Source organism: Sapajus apella, unplaced genomic scaffold (assembly GCF_009761245.1).
Source record: "Sapajus apella isolate SASKATOON/1434 unplaced genomic scaffold, GSC_monkey_1.0 scaffold17, whole genome shotgun sequence".
Classification (NCBI taxonomy): Eukaryota; Metazoa; Chordata; class Mammalia; order Primates; family Cebidae; genus Sapajus; species Sapajus apella.
In genome coordinates this window covers 31,005,387-31,027,525 of record NW_022436957.1, presented here as the reverse complement: position 1 = coordinate 31,027,525, position 22,139 = coordinate 31,005,387, and the positions used below count along the sequence as shown (strand labels likewise).

General features: G+C 35.3%; 1 long non-coding RNA gene across 1 annotated transcript; it reads left to right on the top strand.

Annotated features, from left to right (window-relative positions):
• The first annotated feature begins 994 nt into the window (after window positions 1-994).
• On the top strand, window positions 995-19,473 carry LOC116556564. Its single transcript, XR_004271073.1, has 3 exons — window positions 995-1,114; window positions 10,852-10,854; window positions 19,460-19,473. It is a non-coding gene; the product is annotated as an uncharacterized LOC116556564 (long non-coding RNA).
• The last annotated feature ends 2,666 nt before the right edge of the window (window positions 19,474-22,139 follow it).

Sequence of the window (22,139 nt, the reverse complement as noted above, 5' to 3'; positions counted from 1 at the left end):
AGGTTTGCTATAGGGAAACTGGTGTCATGGGAGTTTGCTGTATAGAGTATTTTGTCACCCAGTTATTAAGCCTAGTACCCATCAGTTATTTTTTTCTCATCCTCTCTATTCTTCCACCCAGCACCCTCCACCTGCCGATAGGCCCCATTGTATGTTGTTCCCTTCTATGTGTCCATGTGTTCTCAACATTCAGCTCCCACTTATGAGAACATGTGGTATATGGTTTTGTGTTCCTACATTAGTTTGCTAAGAATAATAGCATCCAGTTCTTCATGATCCTGCAAAGACACGATCATATTCTTTTTATGGTTGAATAGTATTGCATGACGTATATTACTACAAAGAATGACCAGGCTACCATCGATGGGCATTTAGGTTGATTTGATATTGTTGCTGTTGTGAATAGTGCTGCAATGAACATACACATGCATGTGTCTTTACAGTAGAACCACAATGAGATACTGCCTCCCACCAGTTGGAATGGCTATTATTAAAAAGTCAAAAAATAACATACTAATGAGGTGGTAGAGAAAAAGAATGCTTATACACTGTTTTGGGGACCGTATATTAGTTGAACCATTGTAGAAGACAGTGTGACAAGTCCCCAAAGAACTACAGACAGAAATACCGTTCAACCACAATACCCATTACTGGGTATATACCCAAAGGAGCGTAAATCATTCTAAGGACACATGTATGTATGCCTATGCTCACTGCAGCACTATTTACAATATCAAAGACATGGAATCAACCTAAATGCCTATTAATGATAGACTGGATAAATAAAATGTGGTACATTTTCATCATGAAATACTGTGCAGCCATAGAAAAGAATGAGATCATGCCCTTTGCAGGGACATGGATGGAGCTACAGGCCATTATCCTTAGCAAGCTAACACCAGAACAAAAAAATGAAATACTGCAGTTCTCCGTTATAACTGGGAGACAAATGATAACATATGGACACATAGAAGGAAACCATACACATTGGGGCCTATTGGAGGGTGGAGGCTCGGAGGAGGGAGAGGGTACTAGCTTTTATACCTGGGTGATGAATTAATCTGCACAACAAACCCCCATGACACACATTTACCTATGTAACAAACCTGCATATGTAGCCCTGAACTTAAAATAAAAGTTAAAAAAAAGAAAGAAAAAATTCTGCCAATCTCTGACTTTTAATTAGAGTTTTTAATCTATTTACATTTATTTAAATAGTAAGTTGAGATTCATGTCTGCTGTTCTGCTATTTGTTTTTTATGTGATTTATGTCTATTTTGACCTTCTATATCTTTCTTTATTTTACATTAAATAGATATTTTCTAGTGTAGCATTTAGACATACTTGTTAATTCTTTGTATATTTTTGAGCTGTTTTCTTAGTGGTTATTCTGGAGATGATAATCAACATTTTACCTTATATCTATCTTATTCAGATTATGTAATTTCTGTAGTGTAAAAAATTGTTCCTATATAGCTCCATCTCTATATTTCCATGCTGTTATTGTAGTTCAAATTATATCTTGTGTACCCTTTAGCACAAATTCATATTGATTGCTTTATTCAGCATATTTCAAATAAGATAGGAAAAAAAGTTTATAAGCATAAGATACATTTATACCACGTTTTATATTTGCCTATGTAGTTACTTTTACCTGTATAACATATTTCTTCATATGGTTTTATATTAGGTATTAGAATGTTGAATAAGACTCTGATATTTCAATATAATAATTTAATATTATATATGTAATATATAATATACATCTTTATATTGCTCTGAGTACTGTTTTTGCTGCTTCCCTCAAAGTTTGATATACTTCATTTTCACTTTTATTTAGTTCAAGATATTTACTAATTTATCTTATAATTTTTGTTTGATGGCTGGATTATATACAGTTGTGTTATTTATTTTCTAAGTTATTTGGAGTTTTTTACTCTCTTGTTAGGGTGCTTTGAATTACAAATTTTTAAATTTTTGAGGTGTCCAAATTACTTTTTTTAATGTTATCTGAGCTTTCAGTGTCATGTCCAAGAAATCATTGCCAAATTCATAGTCATGAAAGTTTTCTTCTAATGGTTTTATAGTTTTATGTCTAATGTTTATGTCTTTGATCTATTTTGAGTTAATTTTTGTATAGGATATAAAGTAAGAATTTAACTTTTCACCTTTGCCTATGGATATCTAGTTTTTCCAAAATCATCTATAAGAAGACTGCATTTTCTTTATCTTATGGTATTGGCACCTTTACCGAAAATCATTTGACCTGTTAGGGTTTATTTCCAGGCTGACTTTTTATTCTATTCCATTAATCTATGACTTTCTTTATGCCAATATTAGTCTGTTTTGATTAATGTAAGTTTGTAATTATTTTTTTTAAGTTTTATTTTGTTTTTACCTGACATGAAATCGTTTTACATATTTGTGGGCATATAATGTGATGTTTTGATATATATTTGTGTAATCATAAAATTGTAATAACTTTTTTTTTTTGAGATGGAGTTTTGCCCTTTCACCTAGGCTGTTATGCAGTGGTGTGATCTCGGCTCACTGCAACCTCTGCCTTCCAGTTCCAAGCAGTTGTCCTGCCTCAGCCTCCCGAGTAGCTGAGATTACAGGCACCCCTCACCACGCCTGGCTTGTTTTTGTATTTTTAGTAGAGACAGGGTTTTACCATGTAGGACAGGCTGGTCTCAAACTCCTGACTTCGTGATCCACCTGCCTCGGACTCCTGAAGTGCTAGGATTATAGGTGTGAGCCACCACATCTGGCCTGGCATAATATTTTTAAATCAAGAAATGTGATCCTTCAACTTCATTCTTCTTTTTCAAGAATGTTTTGGTTATTTGGGGTCCCTTATGATTCTATATGAATTTTAGGATAGGTTTTCTATTTTTGCAAGAACATTATTGGGATTTTAATAAAGGTTACATTGAATCTGTAGATTCCTTTGTGTGTCATTGTCCTCGTAAGAAAATTAAATCTTCCAATCTATGATAACAGAATGTGTTTTCATTTATTTGTGCCTTCCTTAATTTATTTCTGTGATGTTTTATTGTTTCAGTGTACAAATCTTTGCTAATCTTTTCAGTTCATATATACCTGTATTGAATTTTTATTGATTAGTTAAGGCTACCTTTTTTTTTTAAATGGAATTTCACTTTTGTTACCCATGCTGGAATGCAATGGCACAATCTTGGCTCACAGCAACCTGCCTCCTGGGTTCAAGTGATTCTACTGCCTCAGCCTCCCAAGTAGCTGGGATTATAGGCGCCTGCCACCACACCAGGCTAATTTTTGTATTTTCAGTAGAGATAGGGTTTCACCATGTTGGCCAGGCTGGTCTCAAACTCCTTGCCTCAAGTGATCCACCAGCCTCAGCCTCCCAAAGTGTTGGGATTACAGGTGTGAGCCATGGCACCATTAGGGCTACCATTTTAATATTTTTTGTTTGTTCCCCCAGGTGGCTTTGCTGTTGTTGTTGTTCTTGTTCTTCGGCTTGTTTTTCCCACTCTTGTTCTCTTCCTAATTTAACTTTTCCTCCTTTTCTTTTTCTTTCTGTGTTTCCACGTTTCTCCCTTTTTTTGGTATTATTTGAGTATTTTAGCATGTCATTTATTTTCTCTATTATATTTTATATATATACACATATATATGTGTATATATATATATATATTTCTTACTATATATTTTTTGTGGTTTCCTCAGCATGAGTTTCTATGAGTTTGTTGTGTTTGAGGTGTTACATTCTAGAATATGCATTTTTAAAAGTATTTCCCCAAATTTGAAAAAATTTCAGGCATTACTTCTTCAAATATGTTTTCAGAACCACTCTTCATCCCCTTCTCCTAGAATGTTAATATTATACTGGACCGAGCATAGAAAATTAACACCAAGACAAAAGTATGCCAGATTGCAGAGTCATTTATTATGCCAGCGACCACAGAGGACTCACGTCTCTCCAACCTGTGGCGTCGAAAGGAGGGTGCCAAGACTTTTTATACCCGAAAAACCACCTTGGGAGTGGGGGTGTGAGGAGCGGGGATGGGGATGAAAAGGCTTCAGACATTCCGAGGGCTAGTGGATTCTGTAAATCACCTCCTGGGCGGAGACGAGGGCTCCGGATATTCCAAGGGTCAGGGGGCTTTTGTCATTCCCTTTGTTACTTAAGTGGTTTACAGAAGTCAAGATAAACATTTGTTTACACATTATTTGGGTAAGGTGGAAATCACAGACCTTAGTTACTTATTACAAGTCGCAGGAGCCAAGATGGCGTGGGTTAGGACTGCTTGCCTGTCACATTAGGGCCACAGAGAGCAGTTACTGATAAGCAAAGTTTAAGCAGCTTTACATAGTAGTTATTTTGCAGAGCAAACTAGCAGTTTTATTTACAGAAGCCAAGGCCAGCAGCTATTGTGAGAAGAATGGGGCAGCCATTACAACTTAATTTTGGAAAACAGCTTTGTCTTGTATAAAATGGCATTGCTCAGGTTCTAACTTTAGGCTAGCTATGTTACAGTAATGACACAACTCCTATACCTTTTTATGTTGTCCCACATGTTGTAAAAACTCTGTTTTTTTTTTTTAATATCTCTTTTTCTCTGTTGTTCAAATTGGATGCTTGCTATTGATTTATCTTCAAGTTCACTGGCTCTTCATTCTGTCATTTATGCTCTGTTGCTGAGAAATTCCAGTGAATTTATGTTTCAGTTATTTTGTTTTACTTCCATTTGCATGTTGACATGTGCTGACTTTACATTCATTTCAAGAATGTCTTATCTTACTTCTTATAATGTGATTAGAGCAGTTAAAGCCTTTGGTGAGAGCAGTTTCATCTCAGAATTGGCTGCTTTTAGTTATCTTTTCCCTTGAAAGTTTATGAAAATTTTCTATTTCATTATATGGCAAATGATTTTGAATTTTATCCTCTGTATTTTGAATACTATGTTATGCTTTGTTATGCTTTTATTCCTAAAGAAAATGTTTGTTGTTGTCTTTTCTGTTTCAGCAGATAATTATCTTATTTAAGAACAGACTAAAATTTCTAATCTGTCTTCTGTGTACTGATATTCTAATTTCAGGGTTTTTTTGTTTTGTTTTGTTTTAATGAGACGGAGTCTTGCTCTGTCTCCCAGGCTGGAGTGCAATGGTGCAACCTCTGCCTCCTGGGTTCAAGTGATTCTCCAGCCTTAGCCTCCCAAGTAGCTGGGATTATAGGCACCTGCCACTGCACCCAGCTAATTTTTCTATTTTTTAGTAGAGACAAGATTTCACCATGTTGGCCAGCCTGGTCTCAAACCCCTGACTTCAAGTGATCCACCCGCCTCAGCCCCTGGGGCCTCCAACCCCTTTGGCTGGGATTACAGGTATGAGCCACCATGCCCAGCTCAATTTCAGTTCATTTTCAATGTGTTTGCAGTGTTCTTTAGTTTTATGTGACAACCAGTGGACAGTCTACAGCCTGGCTGGTGGTCTAGCCCCTAGTTCAATCTGAAAAGCTTTTGATATGATATATATTATCAGATTGATACATGAGCAGTTTGTTAATGAGTACCTGAGTTCAGCCTCAACCTCATGTTATAACTTTGTTGAGGTTTTTCTTTCTGCTCTTCTCCTCAATGCATGCCAGATCTCAATGCCCCTCTTCTGTGGATGTCTGACTACAAACTGGAGTTTTGTTATGTACTTCTAATGGTTTTATCTATCTCTGTTGCCAAGGAATGAGATGATGAGACAGGAAAAAGCAACGAAGAGTCTCTTCACAATTTTTGTATTACATTTTTTCCTGGTCAGAGATAGTTTCCCTTCCTGCGGAATTTAGGGCCTATTCAGTGTCACTGATTTTATCATTGCCACATCTTTTCCTGCCTTGAGATTGCCTGCTTGAGTAGAAAAGATTAGGGGAAACAAAATAAAATAAAACTGCCATTTTCCCCAGTAGCTCTGATCTTTAGTGAGACTCTTGTACACTTCTCAAATAATATAAATGAGAAATCTCTTGGATCTTTTCTGGTCTCAAATGGTGCTCAGTTCTGGGGTTTGAGTTATATTTTTTTCCAGGCCTGGGCACAATAGAGGAAAAAAAGCAAACATAGGAAACTTATCATTGAATCAGCATTACTTTGAGTTCTGGTTTTCTAAATGAACCTGCTTGCTACAATTACTTTTCAGAGTATTTCAATAGCTATTTTCATCAATTTGGTACTTTTTGTTACATTTAGTTGAAGAACAAGGTTGAACAAACATATGTCATTATATCTAAAACAAGGAATTATTTCTCTACTTTTAATGTATCTGCCTTATAGCCCCAGCCAGTTAGAAATGTGCTCCTTAGGCAATAAACAGGATTTCTCTTATACTTTAATTAGTATCTTTTATAGTCTCAGATCATCTAATACTGCATTTTGTTTGAAATCCGTATAGTCATGCATCACTTAACAATGGGGATACATTTAGAGAAATGCATTATTAGGCAACCTCATCATTGTGTGAACATCATAGAGTGTCCTTACACAGAACTAGATGGTATGGCTTGTTATACAGCTAGGTTATAGGATGGGACCTATTGCTCCCAGGCTACAAAACTGTACAGCATGTTACTGAACTGAATAGTGTAAACAATTGTAGCACAAGGGTACGTATTTGTGTATCTAAAGACATTTAAACATAGACAAGGTACGGTAAAAATATGGCATGAAAGATAAAAATGGTACACCTGTATAAAGTGCTTATAATGAATGGAGCCTGCAAGACCAGAAGTTGCTCTGGGTGAATCAGTGAGTGAGTTATGAATGAATATGAAGGTCTAGGATATTACTGTATACTACTGTAGACTTTATTAATGCTATATACCTAGAGAAAGGGGATACATTTCTGGAAACATACAATCTCCTGACATTGAACCAGAAAGAAAAGAAATCCTAAACATACCAATAATAATTAATGAAATTTAATCAGTAATAAAAATCTTCCATTCACAGCTGAGTTTTAGTAGACATACAAAGAAGAACTTGTACCAATCTTACTGAAATTATTCCAAAAATCATGTAGGAGAAATTCCTGCCTAATTCATTCTATAAAATAAATATAACCCTGGTAACAGGCAAGGACACCAACAAAAAAAGAAAACTACAGGCCAACATCTCTGATGAACATAGATATAAAAATTCTCAACAAAGTACCAGCAAATATAATTCAATGGAACATCAAAAAGATAGTTTATCACATAAAGTAGGTTTTATTCCAGGGTCGCAATAATGGTTCAATATTCACAAATCTATAAATGTGACTCAACACATAAGCAGAGTTAGAAACAAAAACCATATGATCATCTGAAGAGATGCAGAAAAAGCTTTTGATAAAATCCAATATTCCTTAATGATAAAAACCTTAAACAAACTAGGCATTGAAGGAACATATCTCAAAAGAATAAAAGCCACATATGGCAAATCCAGAACCAACATCAAACTTAATAGGGGAAAGCTGAGAGCATTCCCTGTAAGAACTAGAAAAAGACAAGGATGCCTACTCTCACCACTTCTATTCAATGTAGTGCTGAAAGTCCTAGCCAGATAAATCAGGAAAAATAGTAAAGAAATGCAAATTGAAAAATTTGGATAAAGCAACTCTCTTTGTCCAAAGATTTATCTAATTTCTGGAGGGGCCTGACAGCTTGATGCTGTCAGCCCGCTTCATTTTTCCTAGCTAAAGATGTAAGTCCTTCCTTCATGAAAGGAGATCCGGGCAGAACATCACAATGCTACAATATGCATTGATTTAAACACTTCTACTTACTCCTCAGGTCTTAATTTAAATGTGATTTCTTTCTGGAAACATACTAGATAGTGAGGAATACGTATGTTCCTCGAACAACAGCACACCATTGTTCTCTTTAGTAACGCTTTGTGGCGTTATCTTTAATTTTGCAATATCTCCTACTGAGGGAATGTATTCTCTTCCCTGGTCCACAGGGGACGTGGTTTCAAAGGCAAGAACTTCCCAGCGACATGCCCAGTCTGCATTCTTTGACGTCTCCATCCAGGAGCTTAGAAGTCTTTGTTTAACTTTTGCAGGCATGGGAAGATAGACTGCCCAGGTGAGCTCCCTTTGCTTAGAAAAGCCCTTGAAAAGCTATGGGAGGACTGTGGGCCAAGAAACAAATCAAATGTCAGAATCAAAGATCAATCACTCCAGCGGAAGCTTATAGGAACTCCTTTCATAGGACAGAAAACTTGAATGGGGGGGAAGAACTCTCAGGTTAAAAGTCGCCTTCACCCACATCTGTGCGTACTCCATCTCTGAATCCCCTCCCACCACAGCTTGGGAGCTTGCTGTATCTCTTTTTCTCTCTCTCTGCCTAAATAAATGACTTTCTGCAAAACTCTTTGGGGTCTGATATTTACTTAAACGAGCTCACCGTGCCCAGCGGGGGTCCTCTTCCCCATTATTGGGTGAGTGAGGGACCAAAGGCCTGGAAGAACACATCCTATCCGGGAGCATCCTGAGCCCATTGTCTGCAATTTGGTCACACTATCACCATTGGCCTGAGTTCAATAAGGGCAGCAATTATAACCATCTTATTCAACCATTGTGTCCCCAGCAACCAGAAAAGTATCAAAATGTAAGAGATGCTTAATAAGTATACTTAGAAAAAAAATCCTCAAGCACGTTGTTTTCTACAATAAGTAGCAAATAAATTGGTGATACATTCAGTAATTATTGAATATAAATTTGCCTTGGAGCATACTTAGACAAAAAAGAGAGCCTTGATGTACTTCCTGGGTTTCTGGGGAATTGTGGCATATATAACTAATTACTATTTCTAATAATAGATTTTATAAAACTTTTAAAAGAGCAATCATGAAGTTATGTTGTGACAATTCTTATCCTTATTCATTGGTTAAAACTATTATCTGTATGTATGGAACAGTTTAAAGATAAATTCTTTATTGTAATCTACAGGACCTTTTAATGGGCTAATCTGCTCCAAAGAAACACAGTTATGGCCATGAATGAAAACTCAGCTCCTTTACTAATTGATTAAATGTTTTGCATGACTTTTCCTAGTTGGTCCAGGTTTAAAATCTTCCCTTTGCAATTAGGAGTGCAAAAGTGAATTTCTACTTATTTAGTAGGCAATAGGTTGTATTATCTTACTTGTCGACTCTGATCAATTTGCCTCTTGACTAAGATATCAATTTTCCTTCATCTCCTTCTGTATGTTCACCTGACCAACATAACATTGGCGTTTAACCAGAGCATTTGCTACTGGGAATCTATTTTAGACATTCTGCATTGCAAGTTTCCAGTGTAGGTGAAAATCAACTAAACATATTGGATAAACTCTACCTAAAATATAATATGTTGAACAGATTTCATAACTTGTATGTGCCTTTAAAAAATAAAATCATATTCATTCTTTCTTGGCTGTAGAAAAACCCATAGAGTTCAGAGTTATTAAGCTATTATTTTGTGTCCTTGTTAATTAATCATCCTCTAATATTATCCTGCATGTAATTTGATGAAATAGAGCAAATAAATTATTTCCATTAAAAATAACATAAGTTCCTTTCTCCATTACCTCACTTATTATTGCTTTTGACAGATAAAATTAAGTAATTCAGTCATCAATTATAAGAGAATATAATCATAAAGTCTAAAAATTCTGAATGACACCCACAAGGGAAAACTCTCAATAAAGACCTAAAGTGAAATGTATGAGTTTTCTGTAAGAATGTTATGATTATTTCTGTCTAAATTGAAAAAAATATATAATTAGTCTACTTTGTTTTTAAATTGGAGTGGAAACTCTCTCTGCAGAGACATAGACCACAGGCCCATATTTAGGGTCAGAAAAAAGATAAGGAAGAACAGGGACATGTCACATTCTACCGAATATACAGTTGGATTCACATGCCAGTATAACTCTTTCTTCTAATTTTTGGGATAATATTATCCTAACTTGGATGAACTCTACTGCATCAATAGTAATGCTGTTGTTAATAGTTTACAGTTAATAGGGTGAACATGACACTTCCAGTGATAAAAGTGACAATATTAAATTTAAGTCTCAGCCTTCTCCCAGTAATAAATTAGAATCACAATTGTCACTTTCTTTATTCCCTCACAGTTACTCATTTTTTTCTCAATCCAATTCCAAATTGATTTCCAGATTACCTTTCTACATTCCCTAGACCTTTAGAGAACAATAAGGCAATTACAAATTACTATTTTGAGACTGCCATTTGGTTTAATTATGTATTGTTATTGTGCCTCTTGATGTTCTTAATGCATTTATGATAATTGGGTTATGGATACTACCAAAATGTATATGATGTATAAATCAGATTTTAATGTAATAAAGTCTGCTTTCTTATGCCCTAGGATTTTTAAAAATATATATGATAAAATAGGCAAGTATGGCAATATATTTGTATGGAAGAAACAAAATAGCAGCAACAATTCTGCTTTATACTTAATGACTGAGTTCACTTTTAATTAATATTTTTAACATATTGTTAGGCACTTGATTCAAATTAGATGCAGCTTTTTTTATCTTTTATTCAAGTGTTTGCAAGGGATATGGTTTAGCTCTGTGACCCCACCCAAATCTCATGTTGAATTGTAATTCCATTGTTGAGGGAGGGACTTGGTCGGAGGTGATTGGATCATGGGGGTGGATTTCATCCTTGATGTCTTTATGATAGTGAATAAGCTCTCACAATATCCAGTTGTTTAGTGTAGCACTCCCTCCTTCTCTCTCTCTTGCCACTATGTGAATGCATGATTACTTTTCTTCACCCTTCTGCCATGATTGTAAGCTTCCTGAAGGCCTCCCAGCTTTCTGTACAGCCTGTGGAACTGAGAGTCAATTAAAGCTTTTTTCTTCATAAATTACCATCTCAGGTAGTTTTTGGTAGCATTGTGAGAATGAACTAATACAGCAAGTATTTTAAAAACAATCTTAAAAGAAAATAGATCTACTTTTTAGCTTTCAACAAAGATTTTCCTTGAGAATAAATGCATTTGACAGGAATTTGATGATATAGAATCATATATATCAAATCAATTCAAAATATCAAATAAAACTTGACTTCTGCCTTGAACTCTGATGATCTTCTTATATTTAGTGAATTACTTAGAAATTTTAAGTAATCCAGAAATATCAACAGTATAACTTATGTAGACTAATTTTGTTCAACTTTGGCTCAGAAAACATAATAATGCATTCATAGATATTAGTAATAGTGATATAGTTTTAAAAAGTGCTCAGTAGCAAATGGAATTTTTCTCATTAACTACATTTGATGTGTGGACTTAGGGTATATTTTAATAACTGATATTCTCTCATAAGAGTACAATCACACATTAGCCATGTTCACAATGCTAGATGTTCTGCTAGGGCTTTCAATAGTGGTGCCTGGGTACAGTCTTTCTTTAATGGATGTCCCAAGTAGCTGGATTTTGTATGTGGTGACTGGTTTTCCAAGGGAGTGTATTACAAGAAAACCAGGCAGAAGATGCATGACATTTTCTGACCTAAGTACAGAATTTCAACATCACTTCAGTGATGTTCTGTTGGTATCAAGAGAGTCACTGTGTTGATCTGGATATCAGAAAGGCAACATAAACACCACCTTTTCATGGGAAGAATGTTGAAGAATGCACAGGCATGCCATGGTGCAGTAGGCTTACTTAATTAAGTATTTTCAGCTGCTTCTGCTTCTTCTTCTTCTTCTTCTTCTTCTTCTTCTTCTTCTTCTTCTTCTTCTTCTTCTTTTCTTCTTCTTCGTCTTCTTCTTCTTCTTTCTTCTCCTTTCTTCTCCTTTCTACTTCTTCTTCTTCTTCTTCTTCTTCTTCTTCTTCTTATTCTTCCTCCTCCTCCTCCTCCTCCTCCTCTTCCTTTTCTTCCTCTTCTTCTATTTTTTTTGAGATGGAGTTTCACTCTTCTTGCCCAGGCTGGAGTGCAATGGCGTGATCTTGGCTCATCACAACCTCCTCCTCCCAGGTTCAAGAGATTCTCCTGCCTCAGCCTCCTGAGTAGCTGGGATTACAGGTGCCTGCCACCATACCTGGCTAATTTTTGTATTATTACTAGTGATGGGGTTTCTCCGTGTTGGTCGGACTGGTCTTGAACTCCTAACCTCAGATGATCCACCTGTCTCAGCCTCCCAGAGTTCTGGGATTACAGGCCGTGAACCACCGCACCTGAGCTGTATTTTCAACCTCTTTTAAGTCAATAAACTCCCTTGATAGTCCTCTTGTGTGTTGCCAAAGCTGAAAGTCTTTGAGTGGCAAGGCAGATCATACTGGGTATAAAACCAGGCTACAGAAAGGGATGAATTTACTTTCTCTTCATTTTAATTTTCTAGGGCACTTGTAAACTAATTATTGTCCTATGTAAAGTCTGTTTTTAAATTTATTTTAGATAATCCAATGATGTAAATAAGCTACTGAATATATCCAGGTTACTTTCCAGTCCCTGGGAGGCTATACTCAAGTAGATATTAGAAATCTTAAGTCACTCTGAAGATCTAGAAGACTAGTGGAGACTATATGAGAAAGAAACAAGATGGCAGGGGAAAACACACAGACTTAACATCTGGATTTGACCAGTTTCCCCGTGAACGAATTCAGTATCTCCCTTTTCCTCAAGGATCAAAAGTAAAGTGAGTTGTGATGAGGAATGACTCTCATACCCTGATATCTACACATTTTTCTCATTTCCTAAGGATACAATAAGGGGAAAAGAGGAGAAAACGCATGAAAAGTCATGTGGTGGTATCTATTTTGTTTCCTAAATTAAATGATCTCTAAAGCATCAGGGTCCTCAAGAGGAGGAGAGGTCAGAGGCTGAGGAAGCCTATTTTATGGAATACATTTCACTTTTATATATTTTCATTATGAAAAAAGACCAATGTTTGTCAAGGGATAATTTTAGGCATAATGTGGGCTACAAGTGTTCTGAAGACTTAGCATTAAACACACAAGAGAGTTGGAAGTATTAAAGCAGCTCATTTATTATTCTTAATAACATTGTTGTCAAAAAAAAGAACTGAAAATAATTTCTGGTAAAAGTCAGAGCTGTGTAACATTTAAGATATAAGCCTGCTTAAATTACCATTAATGACCACCACAATTTTCCTTATTTACTTGTCTGCCCTACCTATTGACAACATTATAATAACAGGAAATCTTTGTTGCATGTCTATTAAATGTTTAACATATATAAAATTATTTATTAATTTGTGTGATTATACTGCAAAGTAGATAAAATTGTCTCCAATTTATCTGAACACCCATCCACCACACACACACATACATGCACACACATAAGCACACATATTTACACAGTTGCAGTAAAGAATGAATAAGTTACCAGATTTGGCATGCATAGTTGGCAGAATGTTCTTTTAGGTAAGATACCTCACCTCTTGCCTCTGTTCTTTTATAGAGAACCAGAGCCAGACATGAGTTAAAGCGGTAAAGACAGGTTTTATTCAGAAACTATTACAATAGGGGAAAAGAGATTTCAGTTTAGAGCTGAGCTCAATTCCAAATGCAACAAGGACAATAAGAAATTTGTAGCCAAGTATTATTAAAAAGTCAAAAGACAGCCGAAGCTGGTAAGGTTGTAAAGAGGAGGGAGTGCTTGTACACTGCTGGGGGAAACATAGATTCGTTCAGCCATTGTCAAAAGCAGTTTGGCAATTTCCAAAAGAACTTAAAATTGTCATTCAACCCAGAAATCACATTATCGGGTATACACCCAAAGGAATATAAATCATTCTACTATAATGACACATCCATGCATGTGTTCATCTTAGCACTGTTCACAATAGCAAAGTCATGGAATCAACCTAAATGCCCATCAGTGGTGGACTGTATAAAGCAAGTGGAATGTATACACACCACAGAATGCTGTGCAACCATGAAAAAGAATGAGATCATGTCCTTTGCAGTAACATGGATGGAACTGGAGGCCATTAGCCTAAGCAAACTAACACAGGAACAGAGGGCCAAATACTGCATGTTCTCACTTATGGGTGGGAGCTAAATTTGGAGTACATATAGGCATAAAGAAGGGAGCAACAGACACTGGGGCCTACTTCAGGGTGGAGGGTGGGAAGAAGGTGAGGATCTATAAACAACATATTAGGTACTATACTTATTACCTGAGTGACAAAATAATCTGTACAGCAAACCCCATGACAGACAATTTACCTATATAGCAAACATGCACATGTACCCTTGAACTTAAAAGTTAAAAATAAAAGGAAATATATAGTCAAAGAGCAGCATAAGGAGGTCAGTGGATGGAAATTACTAAAAAGAGACATCAAGGGCAAGAAGGTTCTTCCTAAATGGACTTAACAGGATTCTTGATAAAGGCAGGCCAGATGATCAGACGATGTGAAGTTTGGTGAATTTTCTCTAAACTGACTTAGCAAGATTCTTGCTAGGACTAGATTTGGCAAGGATGGACATAGAAACCCAAGGTCAAGGCCTTGCTGAGGAGACAACTCAGAGTAGTCTGTCCAAATTTTGGTCAAGAAGAGCGTTTTTGTCACTTTTCTCTGATCCCATCTCAACAGTGACACCCCTGTTTACAACTCTACTTCAGCTTAGTGTTCTGTAAACTTCAGATTCAGGCCATTCTAAACTGCGGTAGGTTAAAGAACACAGTGTATTTTTAATACCAACATGCCTGAGAAAACTGTTCAACATCCCTGTTTCTTGACATTTACCTTTAGCATTATCTTAGGCAGGTTTAGGCAGAATGGGTATCCTACTGGGCAGTATTTAAGAAATACCACATACAGGAAGGGATAATTTTTACAAATGTCATTACATATGTGGGGTCTGAAATTATCATGTCAGAGTCACATCCTTTTGAATTAAGGTTGTTATTTTTAAAACATGCTACTTTATTTTCTCTGCCAACAGTCCCACCAACCACCACCAACACACACACACACACTCTCTCTCTCTCTCTCAACATTTTAATGGAAAATACTAAATACATGTGTTTTACTCATTTGTACTTCTATGTAACTACTTTGAGCAAAGGATTCCATACCTAAAAATATAAATAAAAAAGTCGAAGTCATATAAACCACTAGGTAAAAAAGGAGAATCTCCTGAAAGCCATCTTGACATCCATTAAAATGGGACTGTTGGGGCTACCTAACAATAATCTTGCTGTAGATGTGTATAGAACTTTGTAAGTTTGAAAGGGTCACATAGTTGAGACAGTGCCAACAAAGAGCAAGAAAATGAGGTATGGAAATAACCAGGGGCAATAATGTCCCCTTAGGTAGTATTTGAAAATGCATGGGGGAGTTTTGGTTTGCTGCTATAGACATTTAAAGTCTCAGAGAAGAGATACTAAGCCTCCTGCCATACTCAGGGCTCCACAGCCCTAACAACATATTATAACTCCTGTAGGGCTAAAAACAAAATTAGCTGATATTAATGAAATAGAAGACATGATGATGAAGGGATACCTGCTAAATGCCTTTTAAATTTTATCTCTCTTGAAAGTCATACAATTTGCTGGACCTCAAGTAAAATGACTTCAATTTTCACTAATGCTTTTAAAAAAAAATGGATGAGCATATTTTCTATAAACCACAGCATCCGCTAAAGTCATATTAGCAATTTTTTTCTTATTTCCTCATATAACCTATAGGAGACTCATTCCCATCATAAATCACAAGGTGAAACTATTGCTTCACCACTGCATTCTCTAATGTAACCAACATTTTTGTTTTCCTTTTTGAAATCATGAGTTTTACAGATTACTTCAATTTTTAAACACTAGCATCATTAACAATAGTTAATATCTTTAATTTTTAATCTAGTTTTCAAAATTACTAACTGCTTTTATAATTGCATATGGGATGAATGAAAGAGAACAATATTTTTCTGGATATGCTAAAAGGGAGGCCAGGGACAATTACTTGTTATGTCTCCCCCAGTTCGTGCAATTCAAATGTGTGCCTCTGTGACATTACAGATTACAGATGAGTGCAACATTGGTCCTTCTTACAAATACTTGTGATTACACAAGCCACATCTGCCAGTGCCATGTTGCAAGGGTATATACTTGAAAAGTCATTTGAAAGCTGCCATTTAAAAATATTTATCTAACAAAGGAAATATTGATCATTATATTATTATGTAATTGGATATGAACATGATAGAGGCAAAACTATAATAACTAATACACGGGTAGTTGGCTGGATGACAATATTTACACAGAACCTGAACTTAAGATTATAGTCCAGATGTATATTTGTAACACATCTGTTTTTCTGGTCTGGGTTCCTCATTTCCACTCTCTTCCTCTAAAAGGGAGGGTATTTCAGAGGTGTCTGATATTTGGCATCCTCCTCCCCTCCCAACACTACCTTCCCTGACTCACATGGCTCTACTGCAGTCTCAATGGGTTTCTGGATGATTCCTTTGGCTGCTCACATTTTCATCTTTCTCAAGGCTAATTCTGCCACTGCTCAGGCTTTCTTCTCCTGGGACAGGGGCCCAGGGTTCCAGTGGAGCTGGCAAATACGTATCATCACAGAGGTGATGGGGTGGGACACTACTGCACAGTTAGGTAGTGACTCCCCACAAGTAGTGAAGACTCCATTGACAAGCAGCAGATACTCTTGTGTGCTGAGAGTAGACAACCAACACATCAGGCCTGGGACTAAATCTTCCCATCAATGAGTCTCTCTTATATCAAGAGAGCAGTCCTTGGACCTTCTTCCTTCACAGAGGATCTCTCTTCCTCATTCACTCATGGTTGCAGTTCCAGGCCCCAGACTCCTATCTGCTCTGTTCTCTCCTGGAAATTAGTCTAAGCTCTCCCCATTTATAATTAAAGTATTCTCCCAAGTTCATTTAAAGTACTTGATTGAAGTTTGAAGTGACAAAAGTTTAATAAATGAGGCTATTATTTTTATTATCCATGCATAGAGACAGTCATCAATAATATTTTTCTCAATTCAATGGGTAGCCTTCATGTTCTTGAATTTTCTTTAAAAAATAGAAAAATGAATTAAAGAACAATCTGCATAGCACGCTGTAGCCATAAATATTTTCTCAGAAGATCTCAAACTTTGTTCCTATGCCTCAACTTTAGAAATGCTAAAGAGTGGGTCATAGTTTTCAAAACACAGTTTGTCTTTAAAATTATACCAGCTATTCAACTTCTGCTATAAATAACATAAAGCTTCTTTGTTAGCATGTTAATTTTTAAAACTATTAATAAAGAAGTCATATTATTTCATTAACTGATTATAGAGATGTTCTTGTAGAAACACTAATTTACCAACTATCAACCCCGCGGGTATTTAAATCAAGTTCTGATGTCTGTAAATCTTATTTCACTAATATGTATGTTCCATATCTACAACCTTTAAACTCCTAAATTTTTGTAGTTAACATTTTATTTTTTATTTTCACTTCTTGGATATCTTGAATATTTTTCTGTTGGATTTTAAAAAGTTTGAAAAATCAAAGATAATGAAGTTGGTACAGAGACAGGGAACTCCTTATACTCTGATTTATGAAAACATTCTAGCAAAATACTGGATAGCATTGGGTTATCCCTAGGTCACAGGCTTAATTATTAATAATTAGGTAATTAGAAAACAAAGAATAAATAATACAATACCACAATATATCCTGATTGATTCCCCATTACAACTTCAGTGACAGTAATTCATTTATTCATTTATATTTTATGTAACTTACATTTATCTTTTATATTTTAAAAATGTATGTAAGGCTTTTTTAAAAGATCAATTACTTTTAAACTCATAACTGAAAAACTTCAGTAGATAGAGCTTTTTGAGACTAGGTACTCTGTCTTATTCATCTCTCATTTATTAGATCACTTACTGGTAATAAAATGTTGAAACAATAACTACAATGATAGCGATGACTATAGTTATCTTGGCTAGTCTTCATAAAGCATTTTCCACATGTTGAACATTGATTTGATGGCTTTACAGGGGTTACCAACTTCACTTAACAGATGAGGAAACTGAGGTACAGAAAGGTTATGTAAATGTCCTGAAGTCAAGCACCTAGGTAGAGCTACGATTCCAGTCTAGACCACCCATATCCACAGTCCATGCTATCAAACCCTTTTCCACAATACTCAATACACATTTTCTGAGAAGATCAGTGAGTCCCCACTGAATCTCCCTTGTGTCTTCTTCCATGTTTTACTGTTTGGGCTTTTTTTGGAGACTGTACTTTACGTCCAACCTGCATCTTCCTGGTCAGTTTGGATTTCAAATTCCTCACTTACAACCTCTTGTGCAGTGTGTTCCTCCCCTGCTTTATTCTACCAGGAAATTCCTCAACTTCTTTCACAGTTTTCATTTTAAATGTAGTCAACCTTGGCATGAAGATGGTCACTGGAATCTTAAATGTAACACAATTCATTTCAGATCATAGCAGTTCATCTTCAGACCAAATAATTCTTAATCAGCCTGTAAAGTTGTCATCTCAGTTATCAAGTATAAAGCTAAAGAAGCAAGAAGAAATATCACAATGGAATGTAGTGTAAACTAAACAGAAGGCTTTAAGTAGTTGTTGTGACCAGTCATTTCACGTTTAAATGTATTTACAAATAACTACATTTTCAGTTGGGTCATTGAGTTCTTCTAACTTTTTATATGGATGTCATTGTTTTCTTGTACACTGTAAATGTCAGGTGTGTTTGGAAAAAAAACCCAAATATTTTATCACTCTGGGAATAATGACACATTTCAGAAATTTAAAAAATATCTCCTGATTATTATTCTTTAAACATTTCACAAATTATTAAGTATCAGGCTCAAAGCTGCATACCTGCATTAATGTTTAACCTTAGGATTTTTGCAGCAGGATGTAAACCAAGAGAATGGGGAAATAATCAAATTTAATGGATTGATATTTACGTTTTGTTCCACAAATCCTGAGTCATGTACCACATACTTCCTACCTGACAGCAATCCAAATATTTTTCAAAATTTCAGATTAGAGAATTTCTTCTTTTTGACATTGATAGAACTTTGATCAATGTAAAATTTAAACCTGAAATAGACACTAGTAAATACAAAGCAACATTAGAAATGCAAGTGAGTTCTATAGAAGTAATAGTCAAGGATGTCTGACGTCACTAAATGCAATAAATTAAATAGGAAGAAAAGGTTTTACTCAAAGATCACTGATAAAGAAAAACAATATTACTTTGCAAAAGTCAGCGTATTACACTGTTCTGTCTTGTATTTTTCTTTTGTCGAGGAAATATGTTTTAACTATAAAATATGAAAGTCTGGGCCAGACACAGTAGCGGCTGGTGGCAGGTGGATCAGTCAAGGTTAGGAGTTCAAGACCAGTCTGGACAACATGGTGAAATCCCATCTCTACTAAAAATACAAAAATTATCTGGCCATGGTGGCAGGCACATGTATTCCCAGCGACTAGGGAGACTTAGGCAGGAGAATCACTTGTCCCTGGGAAACAGAGGTTGCACTGAGCTGAGATTGTGCCATTGCATTCCAGCCTGGGCAACAGAGCGAGAGTCCATCTCAATAATAATAATAATAATAATAATAATAATAATAATAATAATAAAAGTCTGTTAACACAGTGAAAAATTTGAAAATCATAAAGTGAATTTGATATTAATATAGTATTTTCTGTAATAAATCTTTCAAGGACTTTATAAAAGTTTATAAACAAAAAAATTCTGAAGTGTTGAAGAGAATAAGAAAATATTATTTTGATTTGAAACATTAAAATATAAAATGAACCATTGATAATGGAAATGTATCTTGAAATAATTTTATTAACTGCAAAGGTATTTACAACTTTCTCAAATAGGTAAAATTTCTCTAGAAAGTGTCATGCAGAGTTTTTACTAGATCATTTAAGCTAAAGACAACTTTATAATTATTTCTGAACAAATGCCTGTTACTGCTGCCTGTTTTCAGTAGCACAGGTATGAAGGAAATGTTGTCTTGTTATAACATACAATCCTTAGTGTCAAAGTGATTTCTAAACTTTTAAGTCAGATACTGTTTAGACAATACCATGGACAGAAAAAAATGTATTGTTATTTAAATGAACAGAGAAAAGGAAAAATGTTGAGTATTGCTTGAAAAAATTATTTCTATTTTTAATCTTTCTATTTTACCCCCTGCTAACAGATTGTGATTCATATATTACATAACACTGCTCAAGTTGATTTGCAGTTTGGGCTTATTTGTTCATTCTTTTCTTTTATTAATGCAACATACAATTATTTAGCACACTAGTTCAATTTTCATTCTGGGCAGTACAAACCTGAATGAAACAATAAAAACAGAAGTGTAAAGGTTCTGGAGCCTTTGCTTATATTGATACTTAATTTAAAGTGATCAGGTGGTATGTACTTCTAAAATAAATTGCTTTCTTTTTAAATAAACAGCTACATATCACTAAAATGCAAGTGACAATAGTCATTACACTAAAAGAAACACCAGAAAGTGCCAAATATTTACATAAAATATTTACATCAAAATTATTTAGTTGCACAAATATCAGAGCTACTGAATATTCTTCATTTTAACTCGGTGGTGTGTAACTCTGTTTAATCCCTAAAATTTCCACCAGAATTTTTAGTTAATGTTTTTCTCACAGTTCATATTTCTCAATTATGAAAAAAAAAGTCAGACTTGCAAAATAGAGAAACACTTTGTTCTCTACTCTCCCCAAACATATTCTTTCTCTCTTTTTCCCCTTGTCACATAAATAATGTTACATGCATCCTCTACTGCACAAGAGAGCATTCGTATGCTGATATCACCCTATTACTGCATATTACTGAGTCTATATCCTACATGTCTTTTATGTTCTCATCTCTCAACTCTCACTTGTTTAATGCTATTACAATTAAATTTGGGTTCACATAATGTTTCCTGATTTATTGCAACAGCCCTAAACTGGTATACTAGATTCTGATTTCTCTCCACTACCCATGCAACATTTATACCAACACCAGAATTGATTTCCTAGTATAGGTATAATCACAATACTTCCGCTTGAAAATCTTCAATGCCATGTCTCTTGTCAATAGTATTTTCACACTTAATAGACTACTCAAATGATTCTATGTTCCTGTGAAGAAATCATTGTTTAATTCAGATTTGTACTGCCCAGAATGAAAATTGAACTAGTGTGCTAAATAATTGTATGTTGAATTAGTAAAAGAAAGGAATGAACAAATAAACCAAAACTGAAAATCAACTTGAGCAGTGTTATATAATGTATGAATCACAATCTGTTAGCAGGGGATAAAATCAATTTAGATATTTCCAACTTTTTCTAATTAAGCAAAATACATTAGAAAATAGCAGAGAGAATCACACTTAGTGAGGAAACATATTGTTCTACAAAATTTGGATTTGGTTTTAAGTGTGTGTGTGTGTGTGTGTGTGTGTGTACTAGGTTAAGACAAATTATATTCTTAAATTAGGTCACAATAAAATTGGGCCTGACAGTATAAGGTACTCCAAAGACCCCACTGCCATCTCAAGTAATGAAAATTACTTTAAAAGGAGCCATTTAAATTCTCTGAAAATGTTTTTAATGGTATACTGCAAATTAAAAAAAAAATTATTGAATAAAATCTACTAAAACATGGTAAGAATCATGAAAGTTTAATTTTTGAACCAACATCCATGGTTCTCTATCACCTGCATAAGCTAAGTGAGGTGGACATTCTGCTGCAAACTAATAGCAGAAATAAATAAGAACTCCCTCTCTCCACAGCTCCTAGTTATAAGGCTGTCTTCTCAAGAGGGGCAGTATGTCAACAATTCTCATCCAATAGGTGGGGGTCTTCTTTTTCTCAGAACCCACTCATGGAACAGAAGAAAGCCCTTTACCTCTTGGCCTCATATACACAGGTCATCGCCTCAGCAACAGGTAGCTGAGGTAGGATGTACCTCTGAGAATACAGGGGACTTGATTGCCCTCGCCCCAACTTAAAGACTAGGGGAGCTATGCCAAGAGAATCAAGTCAATGAAATTTGGGGGTTCTGCTACAACATCTGCTTAGCCTTCGGCAACTAAAGAGGAGGTTCACTCTAAGTGAAATG